Source organism: Chenopodium quinoa, unplaced genomic scaffold (genome assembly GCF_001683475.1).
Source record: "Chenopodium quinoa cultivar QQ74 unplaced genomic scaffold, ASM168347v1, whole genome shotgun sequence".
Lineage (NCBI taxonomy): Eukaryota > Viridiplantae > Streptophyta > Magnoliopsida > Caryophyllales > Amaranthaceae > Chenopodium > Chenopodium quinoa.
The window spans coordinates 1,924,526-1,945,962 of record NW_018742815.1 but is presented as its reverse complement, the minus strand read 5'-3'; the positions used below and the strand labels follow the sequence as shown (position 1 = coordinate 1,945,962).

At 33.4% G+C, this 21,437-nt stretch overlaps 1 pseudogene; it reads left to right on the top strand.

Moving 5' to 3' along the window:
- Positions 1-3,930: 3,930 nt before the first annotated feature.
- On the top strand, positions 3,931-13,183 carry LOC110725695 (annotated as a pseudogene).
- Positions 13,184-21,437: the final 8,254 nt, after the last annotated feature.

Sequence of the window (21,437 nt, the reverse complement as noted above, 5' to 3'; positions counted from 1 at the left end):
TTTTTGTGTGGTGTTAAAATTTAAATTTTCCAATATAATATGTTTTCATAAAAGGAAAAAAAAATACGGACCATTTATATATTTAAGTATATTTTTAAATAGATATTTCGTGATAAAGAGTAAAATAATCGTGCATGGCATGAGATCTAACCTACTCTATAACTGTAAGGCCCTATTCTGTTCACCTTAAAAAATAATATTAAGTAAAAATAATTTCAGTTCAGTAAAAACAAGTTCAGTTCAGTAAAAATAATTTCATATCAGTTCAGTAAAATTCAGTTTTCTTAAAGAAGAATTATAATAGAAAATCAGTAAAAATAATTTTAGTTCAGTAAAAATAATTTCAGTTCAGTAAAATTAAGTTCAGTTCAGTAAAAATAAGTTCAGTTCAGTAAAAATAATTTCAGTTCAGCAAAATTAAGGTGAATCAAACAGGATCTAACTAAGTAAAAAATTAATTTCATCATTTTTATACATGTGTCATTTTCTCAAAAAAGAAAAACAAATTATTCTTTTCAAAATTAATAATGGCAGCATTTTTTTTTCAACTTTGTCATATCTATCTATTAAGTTATACTACCTCCGTTTTTAAATACTTGCTCCATTTCTTCATGCGCGGAGTGTTGGGAGAAATTAGAGAAAGTAATAAAATATGGAGGTAGTGGGGTTAGAGAAAGAATAAAAAAGTGAAGAAGGCAAAAGTAATGAAGAGAATTGGAGGAGCGAGAGAGAATATATATTGGGGCCACTAGGTGAGAGAAACTAATTAAATTTTGTAGAAACTTTCCAAATAAGGAAATGTAGCAAGTATTTAAATACGATCGCAAATGGAAAGTGGAGCAAGTATTTAAAAACGGAGGGAGTACTAAAAGCGAATAATCAATGACACTTGTCATTACCTTGTGAAAAAAAATTCAACCTTTCTTTTTGCAAAATCTTTAGGTAAACTTTTATATCTTATAATATTTTCTTTCCATTTTCACAATCATATTTCATATATACCTCGATAAAATATTTATGCATATCTTTTATATGCTTTATATTTTTTAATATTTTGACAAAAATATATTAAACAACGGTGCATTGTACGGGATTTGCTTTTTTCCCTCCAAAATCCCCTCCCCTGTTTTTCCTTTTTTTTAGCCAATGACATTAATTACCTACTATAAGATTATAAATTTATAAGTTATACACAAAATATCCACCAAATTATGTACGATATATTTGTGATTATATTGATTCATATACTTTTCGTTTCAATAATTAATATTTTCCATTCTATGTAATTTTAGACTACATATCTAATGTATTATTAAATAAATATAGAGTTTCCAAATTCTTACTACGTAGTATACTATATATATATATATATATATATATATATATATATATATATATATATATATATATATATATATATATATATATATATATATATAGTTAAAAAATATTTTTCAAAGGAAAATTCATATGCTAAATTTATTATTATAATTAATGATTTTTGTGAATACGACAAGTAAAACATATACTCCCTCCGTTATTAAATACTTGCTCCATTTCTCCATGCGCGGAAGTTTAGGAGAAATCGGAGAAAATAATAAAATATGGAGGTAGTGGGGTACTTCAGAAAATAAAAAATTATAAAAAGCAAAAGTAGTGGAAGAATAGGAGGAGAGAGAGTATTATGTTGGGTCCACTAAGGCCCTGTTCTATTCACCTTAAAAAAAACAATATTAAGTAAAAATAATTTCAGTTCATTAAAAATAAGTTCAGTTCGGTAAAATTAATTTCAGTTCAGTAAAAATAAGTTCAGTTCAGTAAAATTCAGTTCTCTTAAAGAAGAATTATAATAGAAAATCAGTAAAAATAATTTCAGTTCAGTAAAAATAATTTCAGTTCAGTAAAATTAAGTTCAGTTCAGTAAAAATAAGTTTAGTTCAGTAAAAATAATTTCAGTTCAGCAAAATTAAGGTGAATCAAACAGGGCCTAAGTGTGAGAAATGAATTAAATATTGTAAAAACTTTAAAAAAAAAAGAAATGGAGCAAGTATTTAAAAACGGCCGGAAAAGGAAAGTGGAGCAAGTTTTTAAAAACGGAGGGAGTAATTTGTATTAGATTGTAGCTACTGAAACGGAATGTATGACAAGAAAATTTTAGTTTTTTTCTCTACAGGATATAGGAATGAATGAGTCTACTTCTCTTACATAGTTATGTGGAGCAATATTAATTTATTTTTCAATTAATAAAATGAATTTTATAAGGAAAAAAAAATACAAATAGCTTAATATACTATTTAAATTACGTTCCTTTATTTTTGTATCGATCATTAGAAAATGAACCCTTATTAATTACTATGAGTAATTGAATTATAATTGTTTTTTTTTCCTACAAGATTAGTAATTTAAATTATATACCGTGCATCGAACGGGCACAATGCTAATCTTGTCTTTCTAAATTCAAAGGTTGTGAATTTTTTTTTTCAAGGCTCATAGGTTGTAAAAATAATTACTCTAAAATAGATAAATGTGTAAATTTCAATTATATTAAAGCAAAAATACACTATACGAGTAATGACTTTTTGTATTCTATAATTCTAAAATCTAAATCGTGCCATGATGCCATCTAGTAATTTCCTACACACATCCTTCTTCCTTGAAACCTTGACCATGATTTAAGAAACGTTGATAAAATACAAGTATATATTTTATCATAAAGACAATATACAATTATACACTGAAGAATGAGCCCTTTCTCTAAATAATGTTGGGAAATTATCTAATTCTCAAATTACAGGTACTCTTTTTTTAATTCCCATTATGTCGTCCACGTCAGCTAAGGAAAACAAACCGATTTTTTTTTCTCGGTCCAGCAACAAACCGCTACTTCAAGTAGCGGTTTTAATTTCATAAACTGCTACTGTTTATGGGTTTGTTTTGTAAGTTTTTTCTTTAAAAACAAAATATCTGTAAATCAGTAATTATTAAATACAAACCGCTACTTCAAGTAGCGGTTTACATATTAAAAACCGCTACTTCAAGTAGCGGTTTGTATTTACTAATTACTGATTTACAGATATTTTGTTTTTAAAGAAAAACTTACAAATTAGAAACCGCTACTTGAAGTAGCGGTTTTCAGTAGTACACCGCTACTTGAAGTAGCGGTTTTCTAATAAATCCGTTTTTTTAAAAATTCCCACTGACCGGTGACGTGGACGGTATGATGGGAATTAAAAAAAACTAATTATAATTTGGGAATTAGATAATTTTCCAACATTATTTAGGGAAAGGGCTCCCGATGGCCCAAATTGGTGTGTTTGTTTTTCTTTTTTAATATATTTTGTCAATTTTGCAGTGTTGAACAAAGAACGGCGGTTGAAGTAGGGGGAACTGGAGAAGTACTGACTCGCTGCCCAATACCTGAATTAAAATAGTCAACTCCATCTCTGAAGAATAGTCTGTTGTAAGAGAGAGAAATTATTATTTGCCACGTTCAAAGTCTTCAAACATGGCATCATATGACTCATATCCCCCCACTTGCCCACTATTCAAATAAATAAATATTCAGGTATAACAAGAAAGTCACATCAAACATTTCCTAATGTTATGTGCAATTTCTAATAAACAAACCAATCTTGCTTAATAGTTTAGGAATATGCCCTAAGAATTTGCTCAAAATAAAAGAAAATTCAAAATAACACTTTTTTTTTAAGGTTGCCCAGCCACACACACAATATATAAATTTTTTATATTTTTTTTACAAAAATTGTCTAGTTAACGAATGAGTCAATACGCCATTAACTTATTGCTCGACTTGAGCATTATAAAAAGTTGATTTCCAAGCCCTTACTCTAATAGTCTCGCTTTGAGTACATTCTAGAATTTTTTTCAGTCATCGACTCATCGGCCTCTAAATTGTAAGTTCTTTAGACATTAGCATTTTAAAAAAAAACATTTATTTAATTAAGGCATGTTCTTTTCAGTATATTTCCAGTTCAATTCAGCTCCAATCAATTCAATTCAGTTCAGTTTTTAATTTTCTTCTCTCATAAAATATTCAGTTCAGTTCAATTCAATTCAATTCAATGAATCAAAATAGACCCTTAATCTTTTGGTTGAATTGATTATTTACATTTATGTTTTAGTTCAGATTTTAGTGAGATTGGACAATAGATTAGTTTACTCTTCCATATTTTATTTTACATTGTATTAATGTATTTGTACTTATTTAGTGAATTAAGCACTCTTGTCCAAAAAAAAAAAAAAAAAAAAAAAAACACTAACGTGTCAAACATAGCTGCAGTAATTGAATAATAGAACGAAAATGAGCGAGAATGGAGGAGAATATACAGGGCCAGCAATAGGAATCGATCTTGGGACAACATACTCTCGTGTTGCAGTTTGGGAGCATAATAAAGTTGAAATCATTGTGAACGACCAAGGTAACTGTACGACACCGTCTTGTGTAGCTTTCACAGAGAACAATCGCCTTATTGGCGAGGCTGCTAAGAACCAGGCAATTCTTAATCCTACTAATACAATCTATGGTAATCTCTCTAATTAAGCTAGCTGCTACAAACTCCATTATAGCATGTTGAATTGTTTTCATTTCGTTTTGTATTGTTACGCTCATTGATTATTATTGTCTTATTCATATTATTTTGTCACAAAGGACATTTTATGCCTTTTTTATTATTTTTTATTTTTTATTTTTTTGTCAGAAATGAGTAAATGACCTTTAAAAAAATTGATAGGGAATACCAAAAATAGTTTTTTTTTTCTTTTTTCCGAGGGGGACCTTTACCCAGAAAATGAGATTTGAGTATTTGACCCACCAAGTCAGGTTTCAACCGCCCTAGTCCCACCCCTTTTACGGCAACCACCTTCTAAATAATTACTCCCTCCGTCTCCGGAAGAACGACCTATTTGGTCTAATTTTAGTCTAAAAAAGAATGACTTATTTGCATTAAAACACCCACCAATTTGCAACAATATTTGTGCAAAATTAGCTTCCCCATATAAAAATTTGATTTTCTACGTAATTTTATTACTTTCTCTCTCAATTTTTTTACAAACCCCATGTAAATTTATATTATCAATAAACTTTTATTTTTTTTTTATTTAACTTACTTAATACTTGCGTAATAAACCCAAATGAGTCATTCTTTCGGAGACGGAGGGAGTAAATATTTCATAAAAGCATGTTTTACATTAAAAAAAATATTTTTTTTTATAAAACAAAAAAATCAATGTAATGGTATTTTTTTTCCTCCAAATATCAATACATGGTATAAATGTTTGCAACTACATATAAAAAATGAAGTAGATTATTCTTTTTACCAAAATCATAAAAGAAAAACGGGTCATTCGAGTTGAGTACGGATCCGGTCAACAAATAATCGGGTCACGGTCGTGTTGGGTCACTTTGGTTTTGGGTCGAGTACCGGGTCAATTGATAATCCGGTTCGATTCGGGTTAGGTTCAATTCAAGTCGGGTGAAATTTGAATATCAAGTCCAATTATCGGATTAAATTTGGATTGGGTCATTTCAATTTTTATCTCCATTTTAAATTTTAATTGTATGTAGATACAAATATTTCTTGTCAATACAAATATTTGATGAATGAAGTAAAACTCTTTGTGAATAACAAAATTACACATTTCATTTTTATTTTAATTTATTTATTTATTTTTTATTTTTTTATGATTTGAACTTTTACACTTGGTTGTTGGCCAACAAAATCATGCATGTGTATCAGAAGTATTACTTCCTCAGTTCTATTAATATTGCAACAATGGACTTTTTGCACTATTCATTACTCTTGTTTGACCATATAATATGAGTAATATGATAAGCAAAATATAGTCAAGTGAGATCTTGTTGGATTCGTCTCATATAATACTTTCATAATATCAACTTTTTATAATTTAAACTCTTACACAATTATAGATATATAGCATATAAAATGTGTTTTGGGATGTGTAATTTTCTCCTTGTTGCAATATTAACAGAACGGAGGAAGTATAAGGTAACTATAGTTTGAGTCAATTTGGGTATCAGGTCACATCAAGTTGGGTCACTTCAAGTATTGAGTCTATATAGGTCACAATTCGGGATTATATCAGGTAGTGTCACTTTGGGTCAACTTCCGCTCAAGTCAATTTCGTGTCATATATAGTCGGATCGGATCACGTTTGGGTATCGAGTCAAGTTTGGGTCAACTCCACTCTGGCTTATTAGGTTCATAAGTTTGAGTTCGGGTCAATGATTTTGAATTAATTAGTTAATCATGTTTTTTTAAAATTAGCTATGGTAACAAAAAGGAATTTTTTTATCACTGACTATTATTCCATCTATTTCGTATTAATTGCAACAATAGACCTTGCACAAATAAACTAATAGAAAATTTATGAGGTAGGGATCATATGGTGAATTTTATAGCAATACTAGCTTAAGGCCCGTGCCATGCACTGTAAATTTAATTTTGTTAAAGAAAATTAATAATATTTAACAAATAAAATTTGATTAAACATACACAACAATATATAAAAATTATAATACCATATTCTATATATATATTAATAGGCAAAGCAAAAAAAATAAACAAAAATGGATTTTTTGGACTGCACAAACTTGAGAATTTTTTTAGGCGGGGCTTGGTTTGATCAAATCTAGTGGCCATATTAGTAAATACCAATTTTAAAATGTATTTTTAATAAACATCAAAAATTAATCTAGCAACAAACTTAAATCTCCCTTAAAACTATTAGCAAAACTGCACAACATACACATATATATTAATTAAAAATAATATATCACCTTTTGTACCTAAAAAATCATTTCAATGGAAAAAAAAAACTACTTTGATCATTAAAGGCAAGAACAATCAATAATTAGGAAACACTAATCTATATTATTACAGTTTCTATTTATGGATTGATGCTCTACATAAACGATGTCATCATTCTTTGTTGTTTAAAAAATGTGTTTGAAGCATCTAATAATTATAGTTTAATCCTTGTTGGTTATTGTCTTAAAAGTTTAATTGTAGATAATAGATATGTATAAAAAAAAGGAAAAATTGATGGGAATAATCCCACCTTTGGGATTCTTTTTAATAATTCCACCTTTGATATCAATCCGCTGAAAATAGTCCCGGATGACCAGTAACCGGTTGAAGAGGTAATTATTTTTTTTATTAAGTTTATTTTACACGTGTCACAATTTGATTTGTCTAAAATAAAAAAATAATTAAAAAAAAGTAAAAAAAAAAACCAACACCAGGCCACCTCAGCCACACCACAACCACCACCATCCCACCACCGTTCAAACCCATAATCAGAACCACCACCCCACCACCTAGACCCAAAACCACCGCCACCACTAGCCACACCGGAAACCACCGTACCGCAATCCACCCCAGCCAACCCATTCCCAAAACCACCTTTAAAAAATCAAAAACCCACCAAACCCAAAACCACCTTCAATAATCGAAAACCCACCAATCCGACTGAATCAAAGTCGAGGAAAAGGGAGGGAAGCCGAGATCGGGACGAAACCCACTAGTGCCAGACCCTCCCCCTCCTCTGAACCACTGCGTCGACGACCACCAGCTCAACCCCAATGGTGGGATTTCGAAAAATCGAAACCCACTAAACCATACCTAGAAGAAGAAGGCTGGAATCGGAACGGGGAAGGGGCGAGGTGAAGAGGAGGGAGGTGTACGGTGGTTTGGCGGCCGAAATCCGATGGGGAAGGGGCGAGGTGAAGAGGAGGGAGGCGTGGTGGTGGTTTAAACGTCCCTGAGTTTCGTGGAATCGTGGGTGAGGGAGGGGGTTGGTGATTCAGGTGGTTCAGGGGAGGCTGGCGCTGCCACCAGCGCTGTCGCCGGCGTCGTGTCTGAGGGCTTGGTGGTCGGAGATGCGGGGCAGGGGAACAGAATCAGGGGCGGGGATAGTACGTGGCTGGAATTGGTGGGTTTGGTTTTTAATTATTAATTTTTTTCCATAAAAAATCTATTTTTTTTTTTAAAAAATTATTTTATTTTATTTTTATTTTTTGACCAATCACAGACCACCACGTGTCATGTAACTTGTTAAAACAGGTTACATGACCGGTTGGGACTATTTTCAGCAGATCAATATCAAAGGTGGGATTATTAAAAAGAATCTCAAAGGTGGGATTATTAATCTCCGACGCTCAAAAGGTGGGATTATTCCCATCAATTTTTCCAAAAAAAAAGGAGATATGATCAATTATTGTCACTACGTCTGACGTGTCTTTCAGTATGCAGATTATTTATGAATGTCGGGTGTAATAAATTTATCATCTCAATTAAGTGTCTCGGCAAAAGATAATATTTTATTTTTTGCTTTTACTAAGATATTGATTTTTTATAATTACGTAATTTTAAAAAAATAAAGTCTAATTGATATTTTTGCTTGCCCTAGAATTCGAAATATGATATATTTGTCAAACACAACATTATTTTATAGTTATATCATACTCAATAAATCCTTAATTTGTGATAATATATACGCAGTAATAAAAATCATAAACAAAAGTGTAATTAATTTCAATATATAGTTATATTAATATTAGCTAGAGGTATTTGAGAAAAACAATTAAGTGATGTTTTAAAGTAATTTCTTTAACATCTATTTTATGAATCAATTTATTATTACTTATTTTGGAAATATCTAATAATACTCCATTTAAAAGACAATTAAAAATGAGTTGGAATAGTTATTTAGGTATATAATGTGTATAGAATAATTATGTTGACTAAGTAAAAAGGAATATATTTGTCATTAAAATACTATAAAAGATATAAATCAAAATGATATTATTATATAATCAAATATTAAAAAAAAAAGTTAAAAAGGGAAGGGGGTTTGGAGGGAAAAACCACGCCAGGATGTGACACGTGTCACTCCCGGTGTTTGTTTTAGTATTAAGTGATTGATAAAGTATACTAGATGAAGCCCGTGCGATGCATGATTTATTTGAATTTTTTAAATACTTTTTTTTATATATATGTTTATGTGCTAAAATTTGTTATATATTTAGATAAAATTCCTGATATCAAAAGATAATATTTTATATTTAATTAATTTAAACTGAAAAATCTCATTCGCCAATTTTGCTTACGTGTCCTTTAAATTATTTAATTCTAGAATAAATTAATAATCTCGTATTTAATTGGCTACCACTAAAATATATTATCCTATGTGGCGTGCTGAAAAAATTAAGTCCTACGTGGCTCTCTAAAAACTCGGGAAAAAACTCCCCTTTATATATATATATATATATATTAGATTTAGTGGGAATATATTTTAGGAAATTTGATTCAAATAATCCAACCTTTGCCCGATTTACTTTCAATAATCCAACCTTTTGATTATTGTACAATAATTCAAGATTTTAAGCCCCATTCTATTTTGTAATAATATTAGCCCCATTCATAGCTTCAAATGACCGGTTACCTGCTCTTCAGGTTAATTTTTTTATTTTCTTTTTTCTTTTCAATTTTATAAAATAAAAATAAAGAAAAAATTAAAATATAAAATATATAAAAAAAACTTTCTCCCTCCTCCTTCTCCCATCCACCACCATCTCTAAACCCTCTGCCACTTTACATTCCCCTTCCCTTGTAGACCCACCCATCCACACCCCCATTCCCGGTAAACCAACCTCATCCCACCGAACCGATCCCCACCTCGAAACCACCTCTATCCCGAAACCCATCGCAAACCCCACCAGCAGCGAGCCCTAATGTTCACCATCTCTCTTGCCTCTCCCTTCTTTCTTGGTCAAATTTATTTCTTCCCCAATTGAATTCCATTTTTTTGGGATTGAATTCTGGGTTCAATAACTTATGCTTGCTTTTGCCTTCATTTGGGTTTCTGGGTAGTTTAAGAAATTCAAAAAATTTGAGGGTTTAGGGCCTATTCTCATATGTTTATTTTCAGTTAAGTTTTGTTCAGCTCTAATCAGTTCATTTCAGTTCAGTTCAGCTCTAATCAGTTCAGTTCAGTTCAGTTTATGTCTAATGATATTGCTAATGATATAAAGCCAAATTTCATTCTTTTAATCTTTTATTACAACGGTAATAATAATAATAATAATAATAATAATAATAATAATAATAATCAATAAATAATAATAATAATAATAACAATATATTTTTCTTAAATATTTTAATATGAATATTTGTATATACACATATGTATAATAATAAATAATCAAATATCACTAATCCATAGTTAAAAATCACTAATTAATAAGTTCAGTTCAACTCATCTCAATTCAGTTTAGTCAGCTCAGTTCAGTTCAACTGAGTTCAGTCAATGAGAACAGGCCCTTAGCTGGAAAGGAAAGACATGGCAAAAGACATGGAAGGAGAGAGAATTGAGGGGCTTAAGAGAGTTTGCATGTGATGAGTACTTTAGCTAGAGGCATGAGAAAATGGATGGTGGGAGGAGAGAAATTGTTGTTTCAAGGGAGGGTGGCAGGAAAGGTGGCCGAATTTCATGGAGGAAGGGGGGAAATAATTTTTTTATAAAATTTTTTTTTTTAAAAAATTGGACGAATCAAAACGCGACATGTGGCAAGATGACTTGGTGTTGTAGGTTGGTTACTAATTTGGCCTAATAGAATCGAATGGGGTATATAGTTTGGATTATTGTCTAATTGTAAGACTAATCAAAAGGTCAAATTATTAAACATAAATCGGGCAAAGGTTGGATTATTCTATGGAGTATATTTTATTTTTGATAGAAGAAACAAAAAAAAAGTAATATATATAAGTGGGGTTTTTAAGAGAAAAAAATTAATTATTTATACAAGTGGGGTAAGTGGGAGAGAAAAATAATAAAATAATTGTGGGTTCTTACATAAATCGAAAGTGTTGTAACCATTATGAAATGAATGTGAAATAAAATTGTTGCGATTATTACGAACCGAAGGGAGTATTAACAACATTAATGTTTTAGTAATAATCATAAACATTTTTTATTTTGGAAATTATCACCTACTTTTTTTTTTTACAAAACAATAAAATTTACCACCTATATTTTTATGAAAATATAAAACTTCCCTCCAAAAAGTGGTTGGAAGTTTTAGTTTTTTTTGGAAAAAGTAGGTGATAAATTTCAAACAAATATTATTGGTAATTTTTTACTAAAAACAACAATAATTGTCGGTGGTTATTGTCAAAAAATCCTTATAAAAAATGAAAGAATAGATGTTTTGTTGTAAGTTATTTTTATTTGTAAATTCACTAGTTTCCGTTTAACCCAAAAGTAAGTTGTATAAAATGTATTTGACACTCTTTCACCAAAAAAAAAAAAATGTATTTGACTCTCTCCTTTTCATGGGTTAGCCGTGAGACATACTGCTTTGTTTTTAACATAAGTTTTCTGTTTGTCATACTATCCGTTAAACTCCCAACTTATTGTAATAGAATATTGAATATCTAATGATTTAACACAAGGGCGAAGGGAAGGGGGGGCTGGTGGACGCCCGGCCTCCCCGGCCCAGATTTGCTGCTCATGTGTTATAGTTTATGGCCCCCTTAAAATTAGTATATATAATATTCAAGACACAATTATTATAATAAATATACCTTGTCATGATGGTTGTGTAATGTTTTATTTTTTCAAATGGGCTAGAAAAAGAGATTGTCGTAGATTTTAGTGATTAATCTTTGATTGATGATTTTGCTACTATGAAAAATCATCGAGTACGACTTAACTAATGTTTTTTTTTTGTGACAATAAAATATTAGTACACTTTAATTTTTTCCATCAATCTTTTGTCTAATAAGTTCGGGCCCCGGGACTTGAAAATCCTGACTTCGCCCCTGATTTAACAAAACCCACTCCATTTTCATCATTGTGATTCTTTTCCAGTTTTCACTTAGGCTCCATTTGGCAGAAGTAAATCATTTTTAATTATTTTTTTTTATCCCAAGTCAAAATTAAAGCCTAGCGCACTCATAGATACAATATTTATATTCATGTTGTGTACATGTATTTGATGCAGATGCAAAGAGGCTTATTGGTAAAAGATTTATAGATGAAACAGTACAAAATGACATTAAACACTGGCCATTCAAGGTTATTGACTCGAACGATGACGAGAATAAACCTATGTTTGTTGTTACTTACAAGAATCAGCAGAAGCAATTTGCTGCAGAAGAGATAGCGTCAATGGTTCTTTTGAAAATGAAAGAGACAGCAGAAACCTATCTTGGGTCAGAAGTAAAAAATGCTGTTATCACTGTTCCAGCATACTTCAATGACTCCCAGCGTCAAGCAACCATAGATGCAGGCACCATTGCTGGCCTCAATGTCATGCGCATTATCAATTAGCCAACAGCGGCCGCCTTTGCCTATGGCCTTGATAAAATGCTCACTAACCGCAAAGAAGCAGCCAAGAATATATTAGTTTTCGATCTTGGTGGGGGAACCTTTGATGTATCATTGGTCTGTATTGAAAAAGATATATTTGAAGTGAAAGGAGTAACTGGGGATACTCACCTTGGTGGGAGTGATTTCGACAATAAAACGACTTGTGTACTGCAGAGGACAACCAGACAGATGTAGTATTTCCTGTGTTCGAAGGTGAGAGACTCATCGCTTTAGACAACAACTTCTTAGGTATGTTTGAACTGCACAACATTCCTCCAGCCTCGAAAGGTGAACAACAATTTGAAGTTTGCTTCGAAATTGACAATAATGGTATCCTGACAGTGTCAGCTCAGCATATTGGAACTACTAATAAGAACCAAATCACAATTACGAATCACAGTGGTAGGTTATCCAAATAAGATATATGATCGAGCAAGAACAAGGGAGACAAAGAACCTCAAGTGCGATTCCTCTACTTGATCCACGGGCACGGATTAAGACCTCCACTAATGCTAGTTAGTTGTAATTGAACCCTTCAATTGACCTTCTACGGAGAAGAGCGAGCAATGAACCAACCACGAACCACCACACGCGCCATTGGGGGTGGCCGGCCGTGAGTCAAAGGGGGGAAGAGAGAGGGTCGTGAGTTTGAGAGAGAATTAGGGTTTTGGATTAGGTTGCCTTGTTTCACAATCTATTGTAAGTTGATTATGACTTAATTGTGCAACCCTAGGCATGGATCTTATTTATAGATCTCATCTCTAAAATAAGAGTCCATGACAAAGCCCAAATCCTAATTCTAATCTAACTATGCTAGCCCTATCAATTTCATAATTAGTTAATTGCTCATGAGGCCCATAAATGGGCCTCTAACTTGCTTAACCCAATACCCTTGTTGTGTGACCTCATAGGATCCATTCTAGCGGGCTTTGGACTATTTGACTAGCCCAAAGATCATTGATCATAGTCTAGCAACAGATAATGACGACCCAAAAGAACAAACTTATTATCTCCATAATAGTGATCCTTCATATATCTAGTATTTGCACTTATCGAAGACGCAATTCCTTCACCCTTTACCACCACATCTGCCACAAATGTGTGGCTTCCTTGCTCTCTTCACATTCTTCTTTATCCCCTCTCCTTGTTCTTTCTTCCTTTTCTTTTTAGAGGATCTACCTGACATTATTCTGAAAACAAGGGGCAAAGTCTGAGGCATAGTAGATTCCCCCCATTGGCTATGTCCTGGCATTGCATGAAATGCTGGAGCATATGTAGCAGCATAAGTAGCAATATGATAGGCTAGATGGACAAAATCTTCATAATTGAGTCTTTTTTTGGCTATGCACGCAAGCTAAGGCATGCCAAAATGGAATACCCATCAAAGTCCATCTATAGCAGCCACAAGTTTTGTTCTCAAGCTAAGATTCACAACAAATGTCTCTTGTTCATCATCCACCTCAAATTCATGCAAGTCTGCTTGAATAATTCTTACGTTCTAAATCTGGTTATGACCTCTTTATATCATCTTCACAACTGATGGCATGATCAAGCCTTCAAAATCTTTCAACCTTTTTCTCTTAATTTGCACAACTTCTCTTCATGACATATCTTCTTATACACTCCATTAAGGACAAGATTGACTTTGTCCTAGCTTCCTTAAGGACATTGTTGAAACTTTCACAACAATTGTTTAACAACATCCCTGACTTTGCTCTAGAACTAAAGCCATGCCTAAACCAGTGACAAACTGGTATCTTAGAAAGATATTGAAAAGCATCCTCATTCAATTTCCTAATCTCTTGCATATGTTTTGTAGCTTCACAACTGCAGTGCTACCTGGATTATACCTCCTTATTGCTTCAACATAATCCCAGACCCTCTTGAACTCTGCTGCATTCCAATGAATCATTTGCAAAACCATTTTTTTAGCATAATAACACTTGTAGTAACCAACTTCTACACCTAATTTTGCTTCTCACTCTCTTCATAAAAGCACTCATTTTATATGTGTGGTCATCCCTCCAATCTTCCAAGTATTTCTCAGCCAAATACTCACTAGTGGCTTTTTTGAGGTGGGGAAGGGGAGTTGCGCGCAGGGGAAGGAGGGGAAGAGAGGGTGATGGCAGAGGAAGGTGGTGGTGGTGGTGGAAAAGGGGTTTCTGAATTTTTTTTGTTATTATTTCTTTTAATTATTTTTTTAATAATTAAAAAAATAGTTGACCTATTAATTAATAGCTGACATGTGGCATATCACTTACAAAAATCGGTCATCAACAAGTAATGGATCTGTAGACGAAGGGGGGTATAAAGGTTGGATTTTTACTGGAATAGGAAGAAATGGCAAATGTTGGATTTTTTATTTCAATTAAATATTTTATCCTAATCTATCTCACGAATGAGATAACATATTTAAAATTGATTTATTTTAAATAAAAATTACTATGTAACTAACAATAACTAATAAGGTGACATTATAAATTACATTAAAAAAATAATTGAACTTTAGACTTTTTAAATATGCTTTAGCATGCAGTTTAATTAAAATATTATGTGGTTTTATTTTGTCTTAAATTAATAAATAGTAAATGAATTAAATAATTAAAAAAAAAAAATTAGCTTACGTAATGTAGAGTATTGTTTATATTTATGTATTAAAAAATTGTGTAGCGCATGGACTTTCATCTAGTTATATGTAAAAATAACCGTGCATCACACTTTCGGATAGGGGTGTACACAAACTGACTCGGACTTGAAATTGACTTGAACCGAGCCTATGTTTGGACTGGACCGGTGAATTCAGGTGTGGTCCTTCAAAATCCATGATTTCTCCGGTTCGATTCGGGTAAAACTCGGTATTTTTATGTCCGCACCTAACACTGGTGAAGATGCTTTTTTTTTTTTATTTAACAGGTTCATATCAGGTCTAAATAGTTCCATATCAAGTCTAAACAAGTCCATAAACAGGTTTGACACAAGTTCATAAACAAATATATCTAAACAAGTCATATAGGTTTTTATATATAAAAAAAATTAAAAAAGGGAACAAATTAATTATCAGGACTATCTACAGTACCTGCTCTTGTTCTTGATGTGGTTCTTTCGGATCTAGAAAGAGTAAATATTCCCTACCTGAGCTTCATATGAGAAATCTTTATTATTCTACTCATCCTCCCTTAGGTCTAAACCCGAAACGAACCTGATTATTTAGGTCTAGACCAGAATCAAACCTATTATTCATATAATGTGGTTAATGTCAATGCGAAATGTAAGATAGGATTTGGTTACGATTGCACAAGTAATGATTACAAGATTTTAAAATTGGAAACAGTCAGTATGTTCCCGAAATGGGTTGAATCTCATGTTTACAGCTTGAAGAACAATTCATGGAAAGCCGTCTAACCTTTAACAATGTATTTGTCGACTTATACAAACCAAATGATTTACTCTAATAATGTGTTGCATTGGATAAAGGAAAATTTGTCAGGAACTACACGCTTGATAGGGGTAGTTGGAAACAACTACCCACTAAAATTTTTTATAAAAAAACTACCCCTAAATTTTAAAAGTTAGAGTGGCACTACCCATTTGCGTTTTCCGGCGAGAATGTCCGGCGCATGGGCCCACTTTTTCAATTTTCTCTGAAAAGACACGATGCAATGACAAATTGGACCATAATTCGTAACCCAAAGATAACCAATTTGAATTAAAAGCAACAAATTCACCCAATTTCAAATTATCCCAATTTCTAAGAACCCGAATTTTTCTAATCGTTACACCCTAACATCAAAATTCATAATTAATGGATTAAAAGAAAAGAATTACCTATGAATTGAATACCTACTTGTTTTCACTTCTTCAATTAGGAATTTTCAGAAGAAAAATTGAAAAAGTGGGCCCTACACGTCGGACTTTCTCGCCGGAAAATGCAAATGAGTAGTGCTACTCCCGGAAAATGCAAATGAGTAGTGCTACTCTAACTTTTTAAATTTAGGGTAGTTTTTTTGATAAAAACTTTTAGTGGGTAGTTGTTTCCAAATACCAAGCATGTAGTTCCTGACAATTTTTCCTTGGATAAATTCAAAGCCTGAGAATTCAACGGTTTCTAATGTAATGTCAAGGATAATAATGTGTTTTGACCTTGGAACGGAAGAATATCACGAATTATCGCTCCCCATTAACAATGGGGCTTTTAAATATGAGTTGGCTGATTTAAAGGGCTGCTTACATTTGGTAAAATATTCTACAATTCATAGAATTGAGATATGGATTATGAAACAAACATGGTCTAAATTTGTTAGCATTGAACTCGAACTCGACGACATTAATGTTGGACGCCTCCTTGCTAATAACTAACCTTTTAGGACGTTGCTTCTTGCTTATTCAGAGGACGAACAAGAAATCCTAGTGGGTTTAGGGGAATATGACATGAATTTTGTTAAATTTGATACGCGTAGTGGAGGTTTTAAGAGGCTCGAAAATACAAGCATGTGATTTGAAGACTGATTTCAGCGATGCATATGTAGTGATGACATGGGTTGGTTCCTTTGTTTCCCCTCTTATATTGTAATTCAGCTGAATTACTAAATTAGGTTCTAGCCTGTCTACGTCATAATTTGGTTATTAAGTCTTGTTTCTAGATTTTGTCATAGTTTTAAGAGTCATATGAATTCATATAGGTTTAATTTCAAATTGATTGTAAACTTTGAGAACCTTCGCAGTGTGAGCAAAAATAGAGAATAGAGAATTTAGGGGCAGAGCAATATTGTTACTGTTTCATTGATATTTCTTTTTAATCATTCTGGATGCTCTTACAAACCCTTGAAATATATATACTACAGCAACTGGCCAACCCTAGAGCTGATACCTACCTTCCTTCCTTAACAGCTCATACAAAAGGACAACTATGACCAGCTGTGAAAGCCGCCAAAACAGACTGGCTACAAAAAAATAAAACATGACAAGGAAATAAAGAAAAAGAACAGAATAAAAAGAAATTAGTCCTCATAAATCATTAGATGATGGCTAAACCCTTAATACACCCCCTCAAACTTGGTGTGGAGCTTTGGAAAGAACTCCAAGTTTGCGCAGAGGAGCATTTTGTTGATGAACTGTGATGACCTTAGTCAGGACATCAGCTGCCTGTTCTTTTGAGGGGATATATTCAGTGTGAATCTGTCCTTCAGCAAGCTTATCTCTTACAAAATGACAATCGATCTCCACATGTTTCGTTCTTTCATGTAGGACAGGGTTGGCTGCTATTGAGAGAGCTGCCTTGTTATCACACTTGAGAACAGGAGTTTGCATAAGCTTCACCCCCAATTCTTTGAGAAGTTGTGAGACCCATAGAACCTCACAGGTGGTAAGAGCAAGAGATCTGTATTCAGCCTCTGCCGATGATTTTGCAACTGCATTTTGTTTTTTAGATTTCCAGGAGATAGGCGATTCACCAAGCAGAACACAAAATCCAGTAATTGATCTTCGAGTAACAGGACAACCAGCCCAGTCACTGTCACAATATGCAGTCAAAACAGTAGCCTGTTTCGATGCAAGAAGTATACCTTGGCCAGGTGACAGGAGAAGATATCGCAGCACTCTCTTAGCAGCCTCAAAATTAACATTTGTGGGGGAATGCATAAATTAACTTAGGACATGCACAGTGAATGCTATGTCTGGTCTGGTGAGAGTCAGATAAATCATCTTTCCCACTAATCTCTGATAAGTTTCAGGCCTTGGAAGCAAGTCTCCTGAATTATGAATCAGCTTCACATTCGGATCCATGGGCAGTTTCAGAGGTCTGAGATTAGCAGCACCATATTCTCTTATCAAATCAAGTGTATATTTCTTCTGTGACAGAAATATACCTTGACTTGATTTATGCACTTCAATCCCCAAAAAATAGCTCAGCTCACCCATGTCTTTCATATGAAAATGATTGGACAAAAACGCCTTAGCCTGAGTTATATCCTTTTCACAGTTACCATCCAATATCAAATCATCTACATACACCAAGATTGCAGTGAATTGATCACCTTTAACTTTTGTGAATAAGGAGTAATCAGTCTTGGACTGAATAAATCCAAAACTTTTCAATGCAGTGGACAGCTTGGCAAACCATTGCCTCGTTGCTTGTTTAAGTCCATACAAGGACTTTGACAGCTTCAACACCTTTTCATTTTCCTGCTTGCTCATATCAGCCTGTATTCTTTTGCCTGGACCTACATAGCCTTGAGGAAATTTCATGTAGATTGTTTCAGAGAGATCACCATGTAAGAATGCGTTTTTTACATCCATTTGATGTGTTATCCATCCTTCCATTGAAGCTACAACAAGTAATGCTCTTACAGTGGTTAGTTTGGCCACTGGAGCAAAGGTTTGATCATAGTCCAATCCATATCTCGGCATATTTCCAAAAATGACAAGTCTTGCCTTGTGTTTATCAATTGTACCATCTGGAAGAAACTTTGTTTTATAGATCCACTTACTTCCTATAGCTCTTTTCCCTTTAGGAAGATCAGTGACAATCCAGGTGTGATTCCCCTCTAGAGCTTCCAATTCTTGATCCATTGCCTTTATCCAGTGATCTCCTTGTTGAATGGCTTGAGCAAAAGTCACTGGATCCTCATGTTTCTCAAGAGAAGCCATAAAACATGAGAAAACCTTGTCTGTAGGAGCATATATGACTCTGTTGACTGGCTCAGCAATTGCACATCCCACTTGGTACCCATCCATCCAACTGGGTTTCTTAGTTGGTCTGGTTGACTTCCTGGGTGAAGCATGTATCTGAGATGATGTTGATTGTTGTATTTGAGAAGAATCTTCATCAGAGTGAATTACATGAATTACATCATCAGTTACTTCCTCTTGATCGACATTCATCAATGGCTCATCCCATATTGATCCATTTCTGGGATTGCCTATATCATGATCTCTGTCTTCTGGCATAAGCTTTTTCAATTCATCACGTGGAAGAGAATATGGATAAATATGCTCGTGAAATTTCACATCCCTTGACACAAATGTTGAGTTTGTGAAAAGATTTAGCAATCTATATCCTTTTTTATTCAAAGGATATCCCAGAAAAAGACATAGAACACCCCTTTCCTTCATCTTATCTTTGTGTTTTTTTGGATTGTAAGCAATAGCCAGGCAACCAAAAGATCTCATTTCCTTGTATGTAGGTTTAACCCCATACAACTTCTCATAAGGTGAGATATCATTCAGCACAGTTGTGGGCAGTCTATTTGTAATATACACTGCTGTAAGAACACAATCTCCCCAAAAAGAGAGAGGCAAACCAGCTTGAAATCTCAAAGCTCTAGACATTTCAAGAATGTTCCTGTGCTTTCTTTCTGCTCTACCGTTATGTTGTGGTCTATCCACACAGGTTGTTTCATGAACAATACCCTTTTCTGCAAAATATTCTCTGCATTTTTTATCATCCAACTCCAAAGCATTGTCAGTTCTTATTCTCTTCACCTTTGATTCAAAGTGTGCCAGAGCAAATTGCACAAATTCCTGTATGATTGCAAATGCTTCTGATTCAAGCTTCATGAGATGAACCCAGGTAGTTCTTGAGTAATCATCAATAATAATGAGAAAATATCTATACCCCTTTCCGCTGCATACTCTGTAAGGACCCCAAGTGTCTAGGAGTATCAGTTCAAAGGCTCTAGAAGAACATGATTTGCTCCTTGCATATGGCTATTTTGTGAACTTAGCCAAAGGACATGTTATACATACACCAGTTTTAGTCATATCCTCCTTTGACAAATTTACAGCACTTTTGATTCTGTCCAAGGGAGCATGACCCAATCTGTGATGCCACATCACAGCTTTACTGAATTTTTCCTGTTCAGCTCCTATATTTGAGATTCCCATTTTCAGATGAGCATTGTTGGCTTGAGATTGTGTCAGTTCACTCACATTCACCCGATTTTCCTTTGCAAGTTCATTCAGCTTGCTTAAAATCAGCTCTATAGGCTCATTCACCAAGTAATAAAGCCCATTTAATGCTTTCCCAAGCCCTGTAATTTTCTTGGTTTTTTCATTTTGTATCACACAAAATGTTGGGTAAAATTATACCTTGCATCCATCTTGAGCTACTAGCTTGTTCACAGACAATAAATTATGCTTGAACTCAGGCACACACAGCACATTCTTCAATGTCAGCCCACTTTTTAACTTCAGACTACCAACATGACTAATGGTTGTGGTATCTCCATTAGGCAAGTTGATTTTTGTGTTGCCACACATTCTTACAGGATCAACAAGTTTGTGCAGATCTGTGGTCATATGATCAGAAGCTCCCGAGTCAATGATCCACTCCTTGTACACAACAGTAGCAGAATTACAAGACACCATTCCTGCAAAATTATTATCCAGCTCATCATCGGTTTCTGAAGTAAAACTTGCTTGCTTTGTGGGATTTGGCAGCATTTTGATCATTTGATCTAGCTGCTTTGTAACAGAAGACACTGTTGCTCCATCATTTGCACATTGAGCATTTGCAGCTATATTGCTACTATTGGTCCTCTTGTCCTAAGACCATTTGTTGTTGGTTGGTGCTGTTACCTTGCCCTTTCCCTTTTGTTGTGACCTTGCTTTAGGATGCCACTTAGGAAAACCAACAACATACCAGCATTTTTTAGCTGTATGTCCAGCCTTACCACAAGCTGTACATGATTCACTATCATTTTCACTATACATTGCAGATGATTCATTTTATGTTTTCACCGTCTTAAGAACATCTCTTTGCAACTCTTCTTGTTGTATACTCCCTCCGTCCCAAATTACTTGCAACGGTTTGACTTTTTGCACTATTCACACATCTCCCTTTGACCATCTTTTTTAACTATTATATGAAAGTCAATGTAATCATGTAAGATGTTGTTGGGTCTATTTTAATGTATAGTTTCTTAATATAAACTTTTTATAACTTATATAAATTTATAATAAAAGATATCAACGGTCAAACATTTGCATCGACAAGCGTGTCCAGTCAAAATGTTGCAAGTAAACTGGGA